At 39.5% G+C, this 14,424-nt stretch overlaps 1 pseudogene; it reads right to left on the reverse strand.

Moving 5' to 3' along the window:
• Positions 1-3,059: 3,059 nt before the first annotated feature.
• Positions 3,060-6,008, reverse strand: LOC127326791 (disease resistance protein RGA2-like; annotated as a pseudogene).
• Positions 6,009-14,424: the final 8,416 nt, after the last annotated feature.

Raw genomic sequence — 14,424 nt, forward strand, 5'->3', positions numbered from 1 at the left:
GTGCACAGGACTAACCCATCTACTATCAGCAATAGGATATATAATACCAGCTTCAAGAAGTCGTAATACCTCATTCCTTACCACTTCCTTCATCTTCGGAATTAGACGACGCTGATGTTCAACAACAGGCTTTGCATCATCTTCCATATTAATAGCATGTTGGCAAATAGAAGGAGAAATCCCTTTCAAATCATCAAGAGTGTAGCCAATAGCTCCTCGGTGCTTCTTCAATATTTCCAATAACCTTTCTTCCTCAATCTCTGAAAGCTTAGAACTAATAATAACAGGATATATTTTCTTATCACCAATATGAGCATATTTAAGATTATCAGGCAAAGGCTTTAAATCAAAAACAGGATCTTCCTTTGGTGGCGGTGTTGTACCCAAATCTTCCACCGGTAAATCATGCTTGAGAATGGGTTGGCGAAGAAAATTTTTCTCAAGCTCATCTCTTTCTTTCCTAAAAATTTCACTCTCGCTATCCTCCAAATGTTGCTGCAAAGGATTATTAGGAACAAGAACAATAGATGCACATTGCTCCATTTTAAAATCATTACTAGGCAAATCAGCTTTATAAGGAGTTTTAGTAAATTTAGAGAAGTTAAACTCATAAGATTCACCAGCAAATTTAGTCAAAATTTTCTCTTTCTTGCAATCTATAATAGCTCCACAAGTATTTAGAAAAGGTCTACCAAAAATAATAGGACAATAATCACTAGCAGCAGAACCAAGTACCAAAAAGTCAGCAGGATATTTAATCTTACCGCATAAAACTTCCACATCTCGAACAATACCAATCGGAGAAATAGTTTCTCTATTAGCCAGCTGAATAACCACATCAATATCTTCAAGTTCACAAGAATTAATTTCGTGCATAATCTCCGTGTAAAGCTCATACGGAATAGCACTAACACTTGCACCAATATCACATAATCCATAATAGCAATGATCACCAATTCTAACAGATAGCATAGGAACACTAGCTTGTTTGGGTTTATTAGGATGTGAAACAATATTAGAAGCATCTTCACGTAAAATAATATGACCATCCTCCACATTTTCAAATACAAGATCTTTAACTATTGCAACAAAGAAGTTCAACTTTTATTTGTTCTTCAGGTTCTACAGTGTTTCTTTTCACTTTTATGAACCGCACTATTTATAACAGAGTACTCCTTCATTTTAGCAGGGAAAGGAGTTTTTCAATATAAGCTTCAGGAATAACATGATCAGCAGTTTCAACTACAACGCATTTATTAATAGATGAATCAATTTTATCTTTATACGGTTCATGATACTTATCAAAATTCTTCTTTGGCAATTCATAATGAGAGGCAAAAGCTTTATAAAGATTTACAGCAACTTGAGAATCAAGACCATATGTAGCACTCATATTACGAAATTTATCGAGATCCATAAAAGCTTCAATGCATTTATAATCATAAATTATACCGATTCTCTATCCTTGTCGTTCTCCCAACCTTCAAAGATTTTCTTGGATCCGATCAAGAAGGTCCCTTTTAAACTCTTCTTTGTTGCGTGTAAATGATCCAGAACAAGAAGTATCCAGTAAGGTCTTGTCTTGAAAAGAAAGTCTTGCATAGAAATTATCAATAATAACATTACCAGGAAGCTCATGAATGGGGCATTTGAGCATTAAAGACTTCAATCTCCCCCAAGCTTGGGCAATACTTTCTCCATCATGAGGCCAAAAATTATATATGCGATTCCGATCCTTATGAATTTCACTTGGAGGATAGAACTTAGAATAAAACCGGGGCACAATATCATTCCATTCAAGAGAATCCCCATTATCCAACAATTTATACCAATGCTACCGCTTTACCGTACAGCGATAAAGAGAATAGTTTCTTCCTCACTTCATCCATAGCAATACCTGCACATTTGAATAACCCGCATAATTCATGCAAAACAAGAATGATCACCGGGATGGACAGTTCCATCCCCTTCATAGCGGTTATCCATAACACGTTCAATAATTTTCATAGGTATTTTATATGGTATTACTTCCTCACCTGGCACCTCATCCACTACCGTTGCAGTAGTAGTAGATTTCCCAAATAAAAATTGAAGAGAAGATCTCTCCATAATGACTTATAGCAGCAGGCAGAAATAAAATCAGCACAACAGTAAAGGTTTTCCTTACCAATTCCACTTACCAATAGCGCTTCACTCCCCGGCAACGGCGCCAGAAAATAGTCTTGATGACCCACAAGTATAGGGGGTGTATCGTAGTATCTTCAATAAGTAAGAATGTCGATCCCAACGAGGAGCAGAAGGTGTTGACAAGCAGTTTCGATGAAGGATTCACTGTAAATGCTCACAAACAAGTATTCAGGGGGTTTTGATGTAACAGTTGAATAAAGTACGAGTAAATAAAGTGCGAGAGAAATAATTGCAGCGAGTGGCCCAATCCTTTTTAGCACAAAGGACAAGCCGGTTTGTTTACTTATAATGACCAAACGTTCTCGAGGACACACGGGATTTTAGTCTAGTGCTTTCGCTACATACGGCTAATTAATCTTCAATGTTATGATAAGTGTTGTGTGGGTGAACCTATGCTAATGTACCACCCTTCCTAGGACTAATACATACTTGTGATTATACCCCTTGCAAGCATCCGCAACTACAAGAAAGTAATTAAGAATAAATCTAACCACAGCCTTAAACTCTGAGATCCTGCGATCCCTCCTGCATCGATATACCAACGGGGGTTTAGGTTTCTGTCACTCCGGCAACCCCGCAATTTGTAAAGGACAGCGTTGCTAACCTGGGGAAATTTTGTGGCTGGAACCAGTTTGGAAGAGAGACACCTGGATAACCTGAAATAAACAGATGTTCTAGACTGGTAGGGGGTTGCAGGACTTCAAACACCTGTCTTGCGGTTATCCAGGAAGACCAACCCAGACTGAGCGTGTGGAGATATTTCTTATTCTTCAGTTTGGCTTCTGCTGCTTCATCCTTGTTTATAGCATCAAGGTTACATATACTCAATGCACCAAATTGTTTCAAATTCTTTATCAATCTAATACCTTGTCCATGACAAGTGGCTGAATCAACCTGTAGTCTACACATTGGATAATATTCAAATCCTCTTGATTTTAAACTCTGTAAACTGATCAACTTGTCGAAGTCATTGGGAAAACTTGCTATGATGCACTTCTCAGCATATAATCTCTGCAGATTATAGAGAAAACAAAATTCTGAAGGAAGGCTCTCCAAAGGACAAGCTCTAGTGATCTCAAGGTACCGAAGATGCTTTAGGTTGCCAACACTAGCTGGTAACTCATTTATAGAGGCGCAAAGAAGCACACGCATAAGCCTAAGTTCACCAAACCAACTGCAAATCACAGAATCGACACTAGACTTTTTCACATAAACCTTGCAAAGTAGGGTACGAAGCTTTGTGTGCTTGCATAGGCTCACCAAATGGGAACTGTCAAAGTCTTTGTTAGGGAGTACATACAGATGACGTACATTCTGAGGAACATCATCGAAGTCACCCACCCTTTTTATGATGAAGCAGTCATGAACTGAAACTAGTTGTGCCATGTCATGTAGCAAGTCATGGATTACGTAAAAACCATCGACTTTTTGAAAGAAGGACCGATTGAAAAGGTCTTGAAAGTACTGACAACCAATATCTTTAAGTGGGGTGTCACCTTGAGGTTCCACAAAGCCTTCTGTTACCCAGATTTCAGCTAAATGGTCCTTTCCGAATTTGTGATCTTTCGGGTACACAGCACAGAATGAGAAGCATCTCTTCAAGTGGAATGGCAAATACATGTAGCTCAACCGAAGGGCCGGTAAAATATCGGTCTCATTTTGTTTCAACTCCCAGAGTTCAACCGAATGGCAACTTAGGAAGTATGCTTCTACCAATCTGCACTAAATCAGGACTATTGTTAGAAGTCTTAGACCCAAAAGCACAGAGTTTGAAGAAATCCTAAAGTACACCATCCGTCAAACCATGTAATGGGAAGGGCTCCAATGTGCGCACTCCATCAGCAACTTCTGGAGATCTTGTGGTAACAAGCATCATACTTCCATGTACCACATTTCTGAAAGGTGCACAAAACTTCTCCCAGCGCTGCCCATTTTCCTTCAAGGCATCATCCCACACGTCATCAGCTACAATCAAGAACCTTTTATTGCTCAAATTCTCAGAAAGAGCATGCTGAAGAGAATCTAAATGATCAAGTTTTGCCTCTTTTCCGGAAGATGATTCTATGGCATCCTTAGTTAATCTCTTTATATCGAAGTCATCTGCACAAATCCAAATTATCAAATCAAAGTAAGACTTGACTTGTGGATGACTGCATATATGTTGGGCCAAAGTGGTCTTTCCAATGCCCCCCATTCCTACTATTGGCAAAACAGGAATAGCTTGTACTCTTGATTCATTACTAAATTGGTTGCTTGCTGGCGTGCTTGTTGATGCATTGACTGCGCTACTTTCTCTCTTGCGTTTTGCACGGCCACCTCTGTTATTTGGAGGTACACCGAGCAATCCCATCACCTGCTTCAGATCCTGTCACGACCAAATATTTTTCTTTCACTCGGTAAAGAGATAGTCTCTCTGTAAAAGCTTTGTTGTAATGTCAGCGGTTTCCCGCAAAAAAAAAAAAAAAAAAAAAAAAAAAAAAGAGATGTGACTCTGTTGGATATCATTCACTTTGTTGAAGCTTCCCTGAATGGTGGTTTTATAGAAGTCAGCAAAAGCAGAGCGAATTGCATTGCCCTGTCCTGTCATATTAAGCTCGTGCCATCTGAACTCATCAAGAATGCCATCAGCGTCATACACGGCATCTTTGAGTATGGGAAGGAGCTCAGCCACACAGTTTTTGTGACTCTTCCACTCTGCTCTGTCAATAAGGCCTACATCGCGGGAAGAGTATCCCTGAGACGTTGTAAGCCTCTTTGCAAATGCGACACTTCATCTTGAATATGTTTCTCCTGCGTTGCAGAGAACCGGGGGCGCAGAGAGGAAATAGAAGATGCAGTCCACTGAAAGAAATTGACACATTCATTGATGCCACTGATGAGCCCAATGGCCCTTGATATGCTCATAGCGAATGGGGTCTAAAATTGATTTCTTTCCTCCTCGAGCTAGACTTGTTGCCAATGTACTGGCAGTGAAGAGCTAGATTTGCACTAGAGTCAAATGCACTGCCAGTGAAGAGCTAGATTTTTCGTCCCTGAAATGAGGATTAATCAAAGTAAATCCCACCATCGCTGCAATGAACAAGCTACAAACCGAGGCCAATGCGATGCAGCGGCAGAGGTGGCAAGTACCTACGGGGATCCTGCTGTGGAACTTGGACTCTTGTTGGTTAGCAGTGCGGGCCGCCGGTGAACAGTGGAATTTGTCTTCTCCGCGCGCGTTGTCGATCTGAACCATGGAAAGAATGTCAGCCCAACCATTGCTGCACTGAACATCAACAAGATACAATGCAGGATATGGAAGTACAGCATCAGGAGATGGGGTCGTACCTACGAGATATTTTTTTCGAGTAGTTACATACGGGATTTTTCTTCACGGGTAGAAGTTCGGACTAGGTCGCCTGGTGACTGGGGCCGCCACCATGGCTAGCCCAGAGCTCACTCGGTTAGCAGCGCAGGCCGCCAGTGAACAGTGGATTTTCTTCTCCCCGTCGTCGACCTGAAACCATGTAGAGAGGACGGGATGAACGGTTGCTACACTCAAGAACCGGCTACAGATGGACACCGTGCCGCTGCAGGCCAATACGAGGCGGCGGCATAGGAGATTTAAGCAGGGGAAAGGGGATGGGACGGGGCCGTACCTACCTTGCAGGATGGATCTGCAGTGGCCAGTCGATGACGTCCAGGCGCGGAGTAGCTGGGTTGTGGCGGCGGCAACACAACCGGCGAGGCGGGGAAAGGAGAAGGACGCCGGTGACGCGTGCTCAGCGAGTCGTGCGGGAGCGCGGCGGTAGCAGGGGACTCGAGTGATAACTAGATTTACACGTGCGCCATCCCGTGAAATCCATGCCGATGCACACTTTGTATAAGAACAATAGAATTTTCTCGGTTAAAAAATACACCTTGAAAGAAAAATACGGTAGGAGAAAAGGCAGAAGTACCAAATACAACATCTCATTTTGTATGTCGATTAAAAAAGGCATATTGAGCTATTTTATCGATTGGTTTGATCATAAGGTTGCACGAATGGATTGAACCTCCCATTTATCTGAGCGAATTCAAGCTTTATCGTAGCGGTGTCTGTACCTCTGCCGGCCACTTTTCTTTTTGCAACGATCCAACTACTGCCTCCGGATGTAATTAATTGATGCACCCACTCCGCTAATGACATGCATGCGCAGCTCTTCCTCTGCGTCGATTAAATCCGACTGAAAGGAGTACATCTGAATATTCTTATTATAAATAAATAAAGCCCCATCCTCGAAAAAAATAAAGCCCGATTTTCACCCTAAAAAAGCTACATATGAATATTCAAGTGCAATGATAAAAATGATAGGAGAAGAAAATAATAGTCTGAGGAGAAAGATTAGCAAAATTAGAGCTCGCCACTGAAATTTTTTTAAAAAAGGAAAACTCTTGCTCCCTTCGAGCGCAGAGAGGAGGAAGAAAACATTCCTTCGGCTGCGCCGTTGCTGGCCAAGATGCAGTACATGGGTGGCATGGTCATCGTTGTGTGAGTAACGTTGGGGCGGTTCCCAAGAGATGACGCCCCTCTACATCCTGGACAGGCTGCCAAACAGCTGGTCATCGAGCGGCGATGCGGCGGGCCAGCCAACGGGGCCAGGGCCGTCGTCCTGGTGAGGGACAGCTTCGGGGAAGCAGCAGCTACTTGGCGACGGAGTCCGCGGCCTTGGTGCACGGTCCCGTGGAGGTCGCGCCGATGTTCATTTTATATAAGGACGATAAAAAATAACGGTCAACATGATAATACATTTCATTTGATCTTAAGAGGTCAGTAGAATAAGAATCAGATGAAAACCAAAATGTGAAAACAAATATGAATTTCTCATCAGCATTTGAGGCCATGGCGTATAAACTCATAATGAGAAATCATGTGTTGAAAATAGGGAATATATTTCGCATAGCAGCAAAAATTTGGTTCAAAGTAGCTTAGACTCACTTTCCTGGCTAATTGTTTTGTAAATCGATGCTAAAATTTTCTTTGATTGTAGTCTCACCGGCGGGAGGCAAGTTCTTTTATTAGAACAAAGGATTCACACAATCAACACACCATTGGCATCTCCATGTGGTGGTTCAACGGGCGAATCATTTTATAGATAGCCGCTCTTCATCTTGCACTTATTTTAGGGAGCTATGCCTATTTAGGATATTGTTGAACAAAAGCACTATCTTGGGGAGCTATGCATTTTAGGATACTGTTAAACAAAAACAGAAGGTAATACCAGATTTAACATTGTTGAACAAAAACATGCTACTATCTTTTTCATTAGAGGGACAATATCCTGGAGAAAAACAAACGCTGGGCAAAGATAAGGCAGCCACCACTTACGCTTACTTAAGACAGATGAAAATGCATCTTCTGTGCAGCAGAACCAAACACGAAATCATGAGTAGGTAAATTCCATGACTCAGTAATCGCTGAGACACATTTTTTTTAAAGGAACACTGGTCCATTCCATTACTACATCGCGCTAGGCATATCGCCAGCAACTGTGTCCGATACAAATTCAGAGAATTGGCTGAGCCAAGTCTCTATACGGCCACTCCCCATAAAGCCTCCATGCACAACTAAAGTCTGCAAAACATTTAGACCAACTCTCATTTGGAAATTTATCTTTCTAAACAGAGCACCTAATTTAGAGAGATCATACTCCTCGCTTGGAATGGCTTGCTTCAGAATCATGGAGTCATCTCAAACATTACAGTTTGGCGGCCCATTTGAGTGACGATGATAGGCGCTTGCTGTAAAGCTAGAGCTTCTGCATGTGGTGAGTTAGCGACATGTTCCAGATAGCCTGCCCCTGTTACCAGTAATGCACCCTGGTCATTCTGGATGGTGAAGCCCCAACTTCCGGATTTTGATGACTAACTAAAAGCGCCATCGATGTTTATCTTCAGAATACCTGCACGTGGTGGTTTCCACTTTTGCGCCTTTTCCTTTGTGAGCACTTTTTCCTGATTCTTGGCCTTCAAACAATCAGTTAAGTGATAGTAGAAGAGGATAATTCATCTACCAATCTTATGAATTCACCATTGTTTTACCTTGTTTCTCTTGCCACTACAAACAACCATAAGAGAACGCAAAACCTTAGGTACTCCTATTTCAGTTTCAAAATTTCCTGTAACAGCTTTTTTGAGTCAGCAGGATATTAAACTAAGTCTAACATGTCCAAGAAGAGAGGCTATCTACAGATTTTTTTTACTTCTTTATACTTAAAGAAGACAAGCACCCTCTTGCATCACTGCAGCTAAATGAACCTTAATTATTTCAGAACCAAACCATTCTGCTATTTATGCAAAAAATAATACCTTGTATTCCTAGCATGACACTAAATTTCGTCTAGAATCATTTATTTTGAACACTCACTAAGAGGCGATGAGACAATTTACTAAAAGAAAGAAAAGAGGCAAATGCCTACCTAATTATCATCACAACAACCTAAATTTAGGAATAAAAATTAGAAAAGATGTCATATCCGAGGATCGGCAGGAAATGAGAAACATGACAGTAAAGATAAGTGATGATTTGATCGATAAAATCTCAATCTATCACCACACAATAAGCCAGATGAAAACTATGCAATTCAGATATGCCATTTTTGTTCAAATCGATTCACGTATGCTAGAAAATCTAAACATCTCAAGATTTGGAAATTAAATCCAAATTTTGCCCAGCCTTTGTAGAGGCACCATACTGCTTCATGAGTTTTTTTTTTGGAGCTAAAAACTGTAGGGGGGGGGGGGGCGACAGTAAAAATTTATTAAAAGAGATAAAATATGTACAAGAGGAGAAGAAAGGAGGGAATGTACAAAAGAACCTAGCCCTGGGCATAACCCAAAGAGAACTACAAAGCGTCTGGCCAAGCTAAGAGAGGGGTTTTTTGGTCGTCCTTCATGCTGTAAGAGAGAAGGAAGATCTCCCTCTTAAAAGAAAATGATCAAGCTCTAATAGAAGGTGTTACATTGTCAAAAATAAAAGCGTTCCGTTACTTCCATAGATTCCAGGTGGCAGTGGCAAACACTTCAAAGAAGAAAGGCTTCCTAAAAATTCCTTGTGCAGTAGCAATCATCTCAGAGAGTTCCATGACTGCTTCATGAGTTCGTTAAGGATAAATGTTATTCGAAATCCGCAGATGTTTAAAGAACTCTTTCTATTGGATTGAAGCAAGGGTTTTAGCGTGGCACCATGTAAATTTTTCTTTGCTGCTAGTAAGCAACCTTTAAAAAATTGGCCAGAAAATAATTTTTTTCTTTAGCATCCTCCCATTTACTTGACCAATATCTTAGATGAGCTAATTAGCTGGTAAGACCTGGTGTGTTTTCTCATTGAACAGAATAGAAAACTGAAAGTGAAGGTAAGAGAAATAGGAGAAAATAAATGGCATTGCAGAAAAAAAAACGTCCAAATGCCATCATAAAGAGAAAGGGGTCATAAGAAATACGAAATAAATACAATCGCATTCTGCATGTTGGTAGTTCATACAAATTAAAACAGTTGCATTTCTTCAATTGAGGTAAAAATGAGATACTTTTTGTCAGCTCTCTAGTTAAAACAATCCCCATCTCAAATGCTAACAAATCTCTATCAAGGATAAAACAGGGTATGTCATTCATATATATAACTATTAACTACGTGATTTAATCCCTGTAATTTAAGGCAACTTCGAAGAAACGATACCTACCATCTTAGCGTTCCCACCCTTCAACCATGAATAGTTACTTCTTGATTCAGATCAATCTGCACCTGCAAGCACCTCAAAATATAAACCGTGAGAAGCTTTGGACCAAATATATGTCACAGTTACATAGAGATCATGAGTAGACCATGGGAATGTGCAGATTGATCTGAATGTATCGCACTTGGACAAACCTACATATAGCAGATGATAAATATAAACCATGAGGAGCTTTGTATCAAATATATGTCAAATTGTTACGTAGAGATCATCAGTAGACCATAAAATACCAAAATGCACGACTGATCCTTGAATCATTCAAGCTCCTCAAAATAAAAGCGCCAATATCTAACGGAGAAAGAGGCATGTTACAGTCATTGTTTACCTCCAAGGTAAGAAACACCCAGATCTGTAATTCTACAAGAAGATAACCACACCTCCTTCAAATGCGTGAGATCTGCAGAAGGAGAAGTATTATTAAAATTTGAGGAACATGATATGTTGTATAGACAGAGCGAGATTTGACCTCCTGGTCATTAGATGTTCCTTCCACATCGATCTGAACACAAATCGGGATTGACTATAATTAGATTATAAACTACACATAGTTAGACAAGCCTATTGAAATTATGATCTAAGGTTCTAAGCAAGCTTTCAATTTCAGTAATGTGTGTTAGCGTCGACATACAAAAGCGTGCCAAAATACTCTTGTGGACCAAAATCCTGAAAATCAATTCCTTATTATTCTCAGCTTTGGACCACTACCTTGAAAATGATGCAACAAACCAAAGGGAACATACTAACAATTAATCCACCCAAAAATAAAGTTTGTGCGAATAGTGAAAAGGAAAAGCACAGAAAAAGAGGACAAAAAATATACGAAGAGGATTATCACATATTTAAACACGAAAAATGTACTATGTTCTAGGATTAGTATAGGAATTTCTAAAATATGTTTTTCTGTAGGTAAGTATCACATAGCAGTTTACGAAAACAATGTCCAATTGTTGAAATATACCTTCCGCTCTAAGCTAATTCATTCTTTCTTCATAGCTGCAACAAACCAAAAGATTTTGTGTGGATATTTATATGAGGATCAAGGAAAACATGGGCGGTCCCGGAAGGCTAAACTTGAAACCAAACTAAAAATAAGAGTGAATCATTTATGGCATTGCATCCACACGACTATCCATTCTGTCTCATAATAAGAAACATTCGTGAAACATTGAATAAAGAATAATGTTTACCTGAACGGGGCAAATCTAAGATTTCATGGAAGTGCAGAAAATATAATATGACAATCTAGCGCCTTCTTCCAAACATAACCAAAGGGAGTTCACAAAATGTGTCTTATATTTTCACGCATGGTTTGGGCACTAAAGTGTGTCAGCTTCTGCAACTCAAAGATATAACAGTATAACAAGACTAAATGAAAGGTGGTGGTTGTTTGTTCAATAACTTGGTGGCATTAACTTTCATCTACCGAAACTTCTATTTGAAGCTCTGTAATTTTGCTCCAATGAAACAATAATTATGAATAGTTGTAATATTTTCCAACAGATCAGTTTCAAGTTTGTTTATAGTATAACTAACGAAAGCAACCTTATTTGGGGAAATGCAAAAAAACATACAGGGGGCTGTATGACTAACTGCAGCCTGGTTGTTTTTCATCCATCGACAAGGAACACTACGAGACTACCGGTCGGGCTCAATCAGCATAACCCCAAAAACAGAAAAAAAACATAAACGGTATGTTCTTTCATTCCCGTAAGGCTTGACTGCAGAATCTGTAGAAATTGTTGCAATGAATCGGAAAGGTCATTTCAAAGCTAAAAGAATCTAACTTCAGTAGTTCATGAACAACGGCAGTAGACCATTGCGACAAAATCCACATGCAAGAAACTAAGCATGATAAAATGTGAGAAAAACGACAAGCACTTACACTAGCCCATAAACAGATCACAAGTAGGTTCCATGAGATGAGAAAATTATCCTTCAAAGCTTAGAGGAGACCAAGGCACCAAAGCCAAAAGGACAAATCTTGTGTTCCGGGAAAACATACATGGCCACAGATGCATATGCTTGGCAAGCAATAGAATAGAAGTATTTGAAGACAGTAACCTGAAGCCACCACAAAAGACAAGAAATCAACCTGTCCAAACAAATTAAAGAAAAATCGAGTTGTGTATATATACTTAGTTTCACTATAAGATACTGGGTATATATACTTAGTTTCACTGTAGGATATTGGCAATTGAAATAAAACCCTTTTTGTATATTCTTATCAAAATCCATTCATCGGGGTAGCAAAGTGGTACAAGGTAAAATATTTCATTATTTCAATTAGCATACCAAGGCTTGCCAACTAAACAGTTGCCCCGATGTACGTATGTACAAAACATGTACCATTAGTCAGGTTGAAGCAGAAATCATGTAATGGATGCTTAGGAAGCCTCGACAATGACATGATGAATAACAATTACAGATTACAGAAGTGAAGATCGATTTGATAAGAAAAGAAGGGGTAAAAACTATCATAGGATCAACATTTTTTTTTTGAAATGGGGATTCCCAAGCCTCTGCATCAATTAATGCATACGGCTTCCTTTATTAAAAATATAGTCATAACAACCAGAATTCAATATGAAAACTTATTACATCTCATGGATCACTCAAAGTTTCTACAAAAATGAGCCATCTAAACACCACTAGCATGAAGCGCCTTTGCATCGTCATGTTAGTCTTCGATTAGCACGCCAACCGTACTGGCTGTAAAAATCCCGTGCAACCGTTGCCAGTCGGTTGCACCCAATATCCATAGCAAGGCGCTCCTCCTCTGGGCGCAGATAGGACCACATATGGATCCAATGGGTAGCCATTGGAATAACCTGCAAAAATGATGGAAATTTTGTTTTGTTAAAGATGCAATCATTGCGCACATTCCATATCGCCCATAGCAAAGCACAAACTCCAACTCTAATGTGGGTTTTGCTTTTTTTGTCTACCCCATTTAGCCAGTTGCCGAAAAGATTAGTTATATTCATAGGCGCAGTTATATTGAAAGTCATATAAACTATCATCCAAATCATCTGCGTAAAAGGGCAAAAGATAAATAAGTGATTAATTGTCTCCTGTTGATCACAAAAACATCACCTAACCAAATATCCTCCAAGAACCTGGTGTTCATCCCATTGCCAACCATGAAAGAACCTCTAGTTAAAAATTCCTCTTTCACTTTCATTAGACCTTTCCAAAAAGGAGAATCAGTTGGTTTTTCCGAAACCTGTGACAAAGTTTTCGAGTGTAGGTATTTCTTAGTGAGCAACTCTTGCCAAATTCCTTCCTCGTTCAGAAGTTTGTAAAGCCACTTACTTAGCAAACTTTTATTCTTTATATCTAGAACTTCTATTCCCAAACCCCCCCGGTCTTTTGGTCTACAAATAATATTCCATTTAGTCAACCTATATTTTTTCTTATGACCATCGCTTTGCCAAAAAAAAACCGTGACCTAAAAAAATCTAGCCTCTTCCGAACACCTTTTGGGATCTCAAGGAACGAGAGCATAAACATTGGGAGACTAGTTAAAATCGAATTGATTAAGACCAATCTGTCTCCATAGGACAACATTTTACCAATCCAACTACTTAACTTTTTCTCAAACCTATCCTCCACCGGTTTCCATTCACCGTTTCTCAATTTTCTGAAATGGATTGGAATCCCCAGATATCTTAAAGGAAGTGACCCTATGTCACAACCAAAAAGAGTTTTGTAGTCATTCTCCATCTGTTTTGCCCGCCCAAAACAGAAAAGTTCACTTTTATGAAAGTTTATTTTTAACCCCGATAACTGTTCAAAGATACAAAGCACTAGCTTCATATTTAAAGCCTTATCCATGTCATGCTCCATAAATAAAATGGTGTCATCGGCATATTGAAGAATAGACAGGCCCCCTTCAACCAAATGAGGAATGAGACCTGCTACTTGACCATCTTCCTTTGCCCTTGCAATCAAAATTGCCAGCATATCTGCAACGATATTAAATAAAATGGGCGACAACGGGTCACCATGTCGTAGACCTTTTTGAGTTTGAAAATAGTGTCCTATGTCATTATTCACCCGGATCCCAATGCTACCAACGCTTGTTGCAAGAAGGACCAATTTACCTTATCATACGCCTTTTCAAAATCTATTTTAAATAACACACCATCCAAATTCTTCCTATGAAGTTCATGAATGGTTTCATGCAAAATAACCACGCCTTCAAGAATATGTCTTCCTGGCATGAACGTTGTTTGGGTCGGTTGAACTACATTTTCAGCAATTTTGGAAACCCGATTAGTCCCGACTTTGGTGAACACTTTGAAGCTCACATTTAATAAACAAATGGGACGGTATTGTTCTATTTGAATAGCATTTTCTTTCTTGGGTAGCAGGATTATGGTCCCATAGTTCAAATGAAATAGAGGTAACTCACCTCTATGGAAACATTCAAACATAGCCATTAGATCATCTTTCAAAACATCCCAACATATTTGATAAAATT

This window comes from Lolium perenne, chromosome 6 (genome assembly GCF_019359855.2).
Source record: "Lolium perenne isolate Kyuss_39 chromosome 6, Kyuss_2.0, whole genome shotgun sequence".
NCBI classification, from domain to species: Eukaryota; Viridiplantae; Streptophyta; class Magnoliopsida; order Poales; family Poaceae; genus Lolium; species Lolium perenne.